Source organism: Diadema antillarum, unplaced genomic scaffold (assembly GCF_040938485.1).
Source record: "Diadema antillarum isolate AM-2024a unplaced genomic scaffold, OU_Dant_1.0 seq00000041_RagTag, whole genome shotgun sequence".
In the NCBI taxonomy this organism is placed as follows: domain Eukaryota; kingdom Metazoa; phylum Echinodermata; class Echinoidea; order Diadematoida; family Diadematidae; genus Diadema; species Diadema antillarum.
This window is the reverse complement of record NW_027271153.1, coordinates 2,705,927-2,716,856: the sequence shown is the minus strand read 5'-3', so window position 1 is coordinate 2,716,856 and position 10,930 is coordinate 2,705,927.

The window sequence follows — 10,930 nt, the reverse complement described above, 5'->3', positions numbered from 1 at the left end:
ATTTGCTGTACCAGGCATCGTGGATGCTGTTGCTACGGGTTACTGATTTATGAGGTCACGTGCTTCGTTATCAGCTATGATGATAGATCAGCGCGAGACTTGCGAGAGAGGAGTGAAGTAATTTATTTGTTAATATTGTTGGTTTCGTGAGGCACTGTTAACGGTTGTCACGTAGTCGTGTGAGTACCTATACCCCTATATCCCACAGTGGCAGAGGCTGGGCCTCTCATGAGCCTGTTAGGCTACGTTGGCTTGCTTTCAGGCTTGCCCGGGAACAGACTAGGTACAGTCCGGTTTGTGGACATTCAGTGACCTACTAGTGACGATGACAAGATCAGGTCGTATTTAGACCGTGCTTATTTATTGTTCTGAGCTTGATGTATGGGTATGTCCCCCATGATCAATGTTCCAATGCATCCGGAAGTTATTTCCTGTGTGTGTTTTTATACACGGCAATCACTTTCCATGATTAAGTAGGCCATAGTGGCCAATCTTTTTAAAACCTGCAGGACCACAGAACACTCCGATATGTCCAGGGGCAGATCTAGTATAATAGTGTCATCATCTGGCTAACCCTACATGGTCCCATCTCTGAATGAACCCTATTCCAGTCCAGTTTCTTTCATAAGTCTGTGGACCGTGATGCATCCATTGTTATGATGCAGGTCATTGGTACTTCAATGACAGACCGAATATAGTCCTCATATTATGATAGTGTTATCATCTGGCCAGCTCTGGCCCCATACCTTGATGGAGCTTTATTGATACATGCATTGTTAAAGTCTGCAGACTTCCTCGAAAATCGGACGGAAATTCTAATGGTGTTACTGCATGACAGATGGTAAACGACCTGGTACACCCGTCAAATGCTGATTCAAAAGGAACAATTTATGTACTGTACTGGTTTCTGGATGATGTCAAGTAGGTAACAATACCATGACAGTAATGCTAGCCGACGAAGCGAAAATATATACAATTGATTGAACTCTGTGATTGTATAGACTTTAACATCACGATGGTCCATGTTCGTAGGTTGGTATTATCGACCTGTACAGTATAGTGTCAACCAAAAGATGACAGTTTGATTGATTGCTCTTTATTGATGATTACTAAATTATGCCATTATATAAAATTGTCATGTAAATACGTGTAGGCCTATTAATTATCATCGTGTATTCCTTGATGTACAGTGTGTGAAATGTTATTTTATATTCAACAAGGTGTATTATTTAAGATATATAACTTATTTAACTTATTGCTATTTATTCATGTAATGCGAATGTAAAATAAAACCCTGGTTCATTTTCCAGGTGCGAAGTTGGAGCACTTTATTGATCAATATGTGACTACAGAAATCACGTGATCAATGATTATTCATGATTGTATCTTTGCCTGTGGAGTAACGTGATTTTTTTGGCGCGTGTGATGAAGTATAAATTGTGATTTGTGGAAAATTTGACATGATCGATGGTTAGCATGCTTACGGTACGTATATAGCTCATCTATGATCGGCGTCCCACACAGTCGGAATATATTGATGGATCACGAAATTTTAAAAAACAACAAAAAACACGTTCTTTTCTCCTTTTACCCATGATCTCTCTTAAGTAGTGCAGCCGCATATAGTATTGTTATTGTGATGTATTTCATGTCATAGAATTTATTTATTGAACAAACAGTTGTATTTATATTTATCATATACATACGCGTTGATAATCGTGATTATTGTCATGTTTTTGTCGAGTTTAATGATTGAAAAAGATTGACGTCATCATTAACCTCACTGTCAGGTACGATCATCGGATTCATCTTCCGTTGATCAACACGTTCAAAGCGCTTCATGTCTTCAGTGTCCATTAGCCCCATGTCATCTTACACGTTTTAGCTTTATGGTGGTGTTATAAAGAGTCAGTGATTTTTCGTCTATGTGATGCTCGTTATGACGTATTCATACAATTATCGTAAGTGAAAGCCGAGATCTGTTGAATTTCGGCTCAAAATGAAGACGGACGGAGTAGAGGAGGGCAAGAATTGCTTGTTATCAAATTTTACTCTCAAGTATTTTGAGGTCTGTATGGGCAACCTTATAACCCACGTGTTACTTGAAAGAGATAGAAAAGAATGAAAATAACATGAATATTCAAGTTAGGACGAATCATTAAATCACTATGCTTAAAATTTGAAGTTTATTTTGTTGCTGATGGTTGTGATACTTAAGTGCATTGTGTGTTTCTTGACATCAAGGTAATATTATGTACTGTGATTGGTCATGCCATGGAAAATATTGACTTTGTCGAATACGCAAATGCCGAAAGGTAATTACAAAGTTGTTTCAAATCATGTTACTTTTAGGAGATGACATAGGCATATAGAAAATCATAATACGAATCATGTTCCAAGAGAAGGCACAAATGTCAGGCGAGAGGATGGGGGAGGGAATGAGAAAGTATGATCGTAGGAAAAATATCAGTAACTATTATTATTATCTAAATATATTTCATTCATGGCGGACACTTTGAAAAACAAAACAAATACTAGTAAACGTTGCTATGATATTCATGATCAGCGGGATTATACAGGCTGATCGAATGTAAACGAATGAACAAACATTCACAAGCCCCGCCCTTGTTCCTCAACCATGTCAATAGTAAACCAAAGTTTGTTTCCACCATGAACTATAATCAATCGTTTCATCGACACACAGCATACGTCAAAATGAACCTCAAAATTGTTTCCGGTCTAGTAATTAGATATGAAAGTGCACAAAATAAAAAAAGAAATCTATATCCATTCGGTGTTTGTCGGATATAGCTTCCAGCTGCGCTAGGCTGAAAGAATATATATGGCTGAACGTTTTAAGGTTGCACTGCTACAATCAATGACTTCATAACCATGTGATACGGAATTCCACATCAAAAGTTGCTGTCTTAAACTATACGGTGACCTAATTATCTACTGTAATATACATGTGTAAATACACAGTAAGGCTGTTGACTTCAGCGGAAGTTCGAAGTTCAGATAAAGGAAGTAAAATGTTTGATGAACAAACATGTTGAATAAAAGTGAAACTTGATAAAACTGTGAACATTTTCTCGAGTGGGCAGATTTCGTGTGAAAAATGATTATTAGAGATATCAACAGACTTCCGGCGTGGGAAACCAGAGGCATTCACATGACTGACAACCTACAAGCTGAAAAGGAACAATTACAAGCATATAGTGACCCAAGAAAGAGAGAGAGAGAGAGAGAGAGAGAGAGAGAGAGAGAGAGAGACAGAGAGAGAGAGAGAGACAGACAGACAGAGAGAGACAGAGAGAGACAGACAGACAGAGAGAGAGACAGACAGACTAAGAAATATTTGGATACATAATAAACTGGCATACAGATTATGAGCAAGCACACTCTTACACATAAGTACACGAACAAAATTCGTATTCATTTGTTTATTTCTAGTTTTCTCGAATAATATAAATACACATAACAAGGAAAGACATACAATCGACACGAATAAGCAATTACAGAGCAATAATTATCTGAACCCGTGCTTTGTAACTCCATCGGTCGAATTCTAAGAAATCCATTCTTTCATGCTATACCGAAGAACTAAAAATGAAATGCAAGAAAATGCCATTAATGCTAAACCTGATTAAACAGATTTATGGTGCAATGTCTCGAAATATGAAAGATTTACGTAAGTACATGTATCATTAAGTCAAAAAGAACGAAGAGAATGTGCAAGTAATAACCCTCTGAGAGTGCGCGTCGCTTGGTACTATGTGTGTGTGTGTGTGTGTGTGTGTGTGCGTGTTCGTGTGCGTGTGCTTGTGCGTGTGAGTTTGTACGTGTTTAAATGATGTAATTATACATAATGAATGCATTACAGTGTGTCAGGATCAAACTTGGGTTTGTGTTTGACTATATGTTTTGGTCACCCAACACTCAAAACGCCTTCACATACCCCCAAGCATCCTGTAATTAAGTGAAGAGAGCTATGACTATGCCAACGTACTCAGAAGTAATGAACTCCACACAGGATACAAGTGGATAATTTCTGCCAGTTGCATAATTTCACAATATCATTCAAGTTAGCAGCAGTCTGAAAATTATGCGTATACGTCTCAATATGGACCATAGGAATTAACTCTTCACAAACAATATCATTCCAATTATACAGAAAGGAAGTGAAAAGAGAGAAGTACATTGTGTCCACTCATAGAAGATGAGTACTAGTATCATATTACATTCTTCGCCAGTGGCCATTTAATTGGTATTAAAAGGAGCTGTTACGCTGAGTCCCTTAAACTTCAAGAGACGCACTTTTTGATTACCGGTTTTCATACAAAATGCGCTTCATGTGGGAAGCAACATTAATGTAAAAGTTTAATATGTATTCAAACGAGCAGAAAAGCGTATACAAATACTTGCACTCGGACTGACTAACACAGTTTGTGGAGTTTTAAAATTGAATACATTGTCCCAGAACAGTGATAAGACTTTATGCTTTTGATGAAATTCATTTACGCGGATGGTGGGAGGAGTTAAATCAGCTCTTTTTACCATAATTATAGTAAATTAGAAAGAGGTTTTTTTTTAAAATATATTTACGTTATCTCAACGACATCATTCCTTTTGGACAAGTCTTCCCATGATCTTCAAGTTAATTATTACTTAGCTTGAAGATGGCACTGCCCAATGCTCTGTATAAGAAATGGTCACATTCCACACATTTTGCATTATCCCAAACAATTCGGATTTAATTGTACATTAACAATGCTTCATTCCTACAAATGTCAAAGTCTATATAGAATGGAATATTGTCAGTCATTTTTTATGTAACTGACTCGTTTCAGAACAAGGCCTATCAGTATGGAGACCACTGCGATTTTTTTTTCATTTCTGTATTTTATTCTTTTTTTAAGGGATCGTATAGTTTTGGTTGAGACCTAATTTCAGGTTTCTAACACTTTTTCTTTTGTGAGATAATGAAAAACCTCTTATGAAATATGAAAGAAAGAGCATGTAATTCCATGGGGAATTCAACGTTTATTTGATGAAAATTGGTTTTGAAATGGCTGAGATATCCAAAACAGAGCGATTCTGATAAAGTGTGGGACCCACCTTTATTACGATCGCTTTGTTTTCTTTGATTTTGGATGTTTCAGTCATTCCAAACCCGATTTTCATCAAATAAACTTTGAATTCTTCTTAAAATGGTATGTTCTGTACTATTTCATAAGTATTTTCTTGGTATCTCGCAAAAAGTCGCGGCCCAATTCTCATCTCCACCAATACTGTACCATCCCTATAACCACGGACGTACCACTCTCATCAAGCCTCACTAAAGAGGACATTGTGACATGAAAGCTTCGTGCAATGATGGCCGACGTGTCTGCGATCTTTTTTTTGAATAAACATCATGCTACATCACATAATATCTAATAAACTACTTCAAGCAAGAATATAACATTCGAAATATTCTGTTTCACTACGCATCGTCGTCTTACATGCGTGTACTGAATGAAACACAGATTACACGGCGATGTTGCATTACACGCGCGATTGTATTTCAGTTTGATTTCATTTGTATGAGATTTTTTTTTTTTTAATTCAATTACTTTAACAAGGTTGGATCGTCGCTGTGGTTAGTGGATGGGGGAAATGCTAACAGTAGGCTCGTTACAAACACCACACTTTATCGGCTTTCTTTTGATTTGCCGACAGTATCTGCACATTCGATTGTTTCAATAAGTATGCCAGTTTACGCATGTATTTTGCAACGTTTGACATAACACTTGTGGAAATGAAATAACGTACATACGGACTTCAGGCCACTGAGGATTTTTTTTTTTTTTGTATTGTCAACTTAAAACTTGTCAATCGGCCTGCCATCGTGCTGAAGATCCTTTATGTGATATTTGTGTATAAAATTATGATTTCAGGTTAATGTTTGCTGGTGTCGGCAAGATACATAAAAAAACCCCGAAACAACAACACTATCATGATCAAGGAATTTTGCACGACTGGAATTTTGATTTTTGCATTTTGATTCTTATGATACGTAAATCTCCTACGCACTAACACTAAAATTGCAGGGGACCTATTTTGGCATCACACTGACCATCAGTTATGAAGAGGTGTGGTCACAATCTCATGCCTGTCATTACTCCTTGTGTGCAATCATTGTCACTTTGTACGAAAAATTGCCATTTTATATCATTTTCGTCACCATCATGAGATCAGACATGCTTGGAGTTTTTGCATTTTGGTGCTCATGAGGAAGCACGTTTCCCGACCCATCAACCTAATGGAACACAGGTACTAAAACAAGTATGTCACGCAAAGTACGCAGAGCGCGGAAACTACGGTAACAATGACTGTGATGGTGGTAGCCATGACTACATCGTAATATGGCAATTTCTGTAGGTGGCGCTCTTTGACATTGCGGCAAGACAGTCTGAATGTGTCGATGTTATTTGCTAGTTTAGAGTAAGTTGTCAGTCCTGCAGTTTGTGGCGGTTGATCCTGTAGTTTAGGTACACTGTTGACGATGTCATTCCCCTCCGCGACGTTGACATCCGGCTTCAGATTATGATCAAGGTCGTTGTCGATGGCCTCGTCAAACCTCCCTGGCAATTCGCATTTCCGTGCCCTCTTCTGAAGGCTACTGCGCATGAATCGTCGCCTCGCCTCCTCAAGTTTCCAGATCTGATCCGAGAGATTTTTTCGGATCTCGCTCTGTCGATGCAAGATGCCCTTCTGAAACGAGGGTAAACAATCCCCGTCTTGATTGAGATCGTTGAGGGCGCCCTGCAACTGTGGTTCCTCTCCGAAGTCGATTGTTTTATCCTCAACTTGGAGACCATCGCCGATTTCATGTAGATATCTTGCCTTCACTGCTTCTATCTCTTTAGCTTCGGATGAAACCTCGTCGGGCTTTTCAGCAACGATAGGCACTGGAATTACGACGGCAGTTGTGGTAGATTTATCGTTGTTTCTGCTTGTGACATCCATTCCGGCGTTGTCAAAATCGTACTGCCAGTTTCTGCAGGAGGGCGCTGTACCGTAATTCGTGTCAGAAGTTACTTGAAAATTGGGGTCTCCACCACAGGTTTGACGCGCTTTGCTGCCCCATGTCGTCTGCAAATGCGCTGAATACTCTCGATCGGGCGGTGTAAAAGGAGTCAGCAAGTGTCCGGGAGTGTCGAGACGTTCTTTGCATTTCGTCGGGGAACGTGTAACACAGGCCGATGGAGAACTGTTCGACGTTATAAAGTGACAAATAGAAAAAGAAAAGCTGGTAATGTGGAGCTACGCATTCCGTTAATGATTATCTGGTCTTTTATCTATAACATCCCGATAACTGTACCAAGTAGCCTTTATTCGATCTGTAAAATGTAAGAAACGCTCAACACATTTACTTGCATAGATACTGCCATTAACTGAGTATTGGGTGTCCATTGTGGAAGTGCGCATAAATGTACAATGCATTCTTTCAGCCTATCTCTTTCTTGGAAACTTCCACATAATTATTTTCATTGGGATGAGCCTGACACAAGGTTGTAACGCGACAAAAACGCAAAAACAAATGAACAAAACACACACACACACACACACACACACACACACACACAATAACACCTTTGATTTTTAACTGACACCTGTTAAAGTACAACTTTTTCAATAGTGCTCGACATCGGAATACAAATGAAACGGAATATATTGCACCTGAATATGAGCGAATTCCGGCAGAATTCACATTCGAAATAGCTGGATATACAAAATTCCTCGCCATGAAAAAAAAAAAAAAAATCGCTTTGATAGCTCCCTCGGCTTATGGCCGGCTCCCCATCCCACCCCTCCCCTATCCCGGTCCCCATCCGGACTTTCTCCAGAGTGGGTTAACACCCTTCGGACTGCAGTGCTGGATCCAGAGGGGAGCGCAACCGGCGCACGCCCCCCCCCCCCCTTTATTTTTCGTTAAAAACAAAAGAAATAAAAACAAAAAAAAATGAAATGAAACCCGGAAGTGGCACCAGAACTATTAGTCACGCCCCCCCCCCCCCCCCCCCCCGTTTACAGAATTCCTGGATCCGTCCTTATGGGACTGTACCTTGATACCCCGATATTCGGCCGATGGCAAACGGGCCGCCGCCTCGTGGGTCTTCTGAGTTCCATCAGGATTACTGCTGCAGTGAACATGTTTTCGCTATGAAAGATCCAATTACAATGGTACTACAAACATCCAACTACTAGTATTTATCATGGGATCACTCTCATTCAACTGTTCTCTGGTACAAGTACTAAATGTATTCAATTCCCCAGGCAGTGCATGTTGTGTTTATCCTCATAGAAAGTGCTAATATGCGCTATGATATTTGTCAACTGCGCGATTTCTATGGCTTCGACTGTGACGTGGACATATACGCACTACGCAAGTTTGGGCGTGCTATGACGTCACAGTAAATACAGACGCCATCGCAGCGTATTTGCATGCATGCCAAGAATCAACTGCAACCATTCGAATATCTTATAAATAATTATTCAAAAGGACGAAATAAACTTACAATCAGGAAACGACAGAAATTAGTACATGTAGAAGCATTAGCGCTGAAAGCCCAAAGAGGGGGGGGGGGGGGCACATTGTGCCCCTACCATATTTTCATTTGCCACTCCTGTGCCCTATGCCCAATTGCAATCAAAATTAGGTGACTTTTCCAAACATTTTGATATATAATTTAGCTATGTCCGATATTGCTAGTTGCCATAGCAACCATAAACTGACAACCATGTTCACTAGATTTTGCATGTTTTTCTGTTCCAATTTCAGGTAACAATATAATAATTGATGAATGGGGGTTTTCTTGGCTGTAATTTGCTGAAGGACCAAAATATAAATTATGGTCGTGAATTACCCTGAAATGGTGTTCTCATTATTTCCTTTTTTTAATGACAAAGGCATCAAACAATATGTGATACCGATTATGTACCTATCTTAAGCTTTATATTTCTTTATACAGTGGACTCCCGTTATAATGAATTCCTCAGGACCGGCAATTTTCTTTCGTTATATTGAAATTTTGTTATAACCATTAACTAAACAAAAGAAATAAACAATAAAAACAAAGAGCCTGTAATTTTGTGGCCTAAATTTTTATTTCGTTGTAGCCGGAGTTTCGTTATAAACGTGTTCGTTACAACGGGAGTGCATTGTATTGTAATAAATAGGCCCCACGTGTTGACCTTGACAAATTTCAACCATAACAGATAGTGAAGGTTGGCTTGATTTTCCTTTGTGGAAAATATACAAATGATTGGTATAAAATAAAAACATATTTACTTGGAATAATGCAATATACTGTAGTAAAGAAAAAACATGATTTTAGCATAGTTCCTATGTATTTCTTTATTATATTTATCAAAATAGCATCCTCAATGGATGACCCTGAGAAATTTCAAATGTTGGGTCGTTTAGAATACGAGTTCCTTTATCCATGTGCCAAATATGACGGTGATACATCATTATTTTAATAAAGAAGTTATGGGGGGCAAAATTGTGCAATCTCCCCCCCCCCCCCCCCCCCGCCAGACTATTACTTCAACATCTTTCATAAAAAAAATAAAAGTAAAAAAAAGTATTAAAAAAAAGATTGATACATGGATAAATGGACTAATGACTGAATGCAATAATGCGTAAGGAAACAAGGGAGTCTATAAATGAACCATATGAAGATGGAGATAGTTGTGTTCTCTTTCAGTAAGCAGCTGCACGATGGTTGTACAGTGCATTCTCAAGAATTTAGTGCAACGACCATTGATATGCTTTCAACAAACTACATGTATATCAAGAGATGTCGCAGCTGTAATACACTGCACTGTGCAAATGAGAGCTACACTTACGTAACATTGGAAATGTTGCCATGCCAGATTAAGTACTTCCTAATGAAGGGATGTGAATATTAAGGTGCGCACAATCAAGTGAATGCTTCAAATACATGTACATCATATTTTGTTAGCGGATGTACCCAGTAGTTGAGGTTACAGCATTGTAGCAAATATCCAGCTTGCACCGACAAATTTGCTATCAGCCAATCAGACGCAAGGATTTCAGTAGCTTTTAACAGTTGTCGGTGTAAATCACCGACGAAAAGTTTCATGAAACGGTCCCTGAACTGCACATGGCTGTTCTCCTCCAAATCTCCTAAAAGTCACTGAAGAGCAAAGTGCCATCCTGGTATGCATGGGGTGCAGTGTGTGAAAATGTTCATGCTTTTAGCCTGGTTCACATCAGCCCTGTCATATCCTACAATATTCACATATTCTCCATTAGTAACATCAATCAAGTTGCCTTTACATAAGCAAACTAGTGTATAGTATTATTCAGTGCTTTCCTTCAGTTGGTAGAGGTTGACATTTTAAGAAAACCTCTAGGTGCTAGAGGGCTGAATACTGGGTGGATTATGAGATGGCATTTTCGTCATTTACACATATGTACATGTACATGTACAATGTATTCAACAATCAATCTCACTCAAGCTGGTACAAGCGTAAGCATGAAGACTACATCGAGGACATGAGATGAGGAGTCGTATCTGTATAAATTATGTTGAAGCTGTACAAGTCCAATTTTGCCTAGATTGAAAAATCAATTTTCAGATTTCAATTATAGGACATTTTAAATACGATGAATAATGTCACATTAAATTGAATTTTGGCGAGTCAAGCTTAATTTGTGCAGAGCTGACTGTATCATTGCCCTCGCAAGTTCATGCTTTTTTTCTGTGCTACAAATTTACCCATTATTTTTACATGATTTGGACAACTGAACATCTCATATACGAGATAAATAATGAATCCTCACCTCTTATTTAATACTGTACACTGTAGTTCTCCCACACCATACCTTTTTACAGGTGACTCCTGTTATATCAAA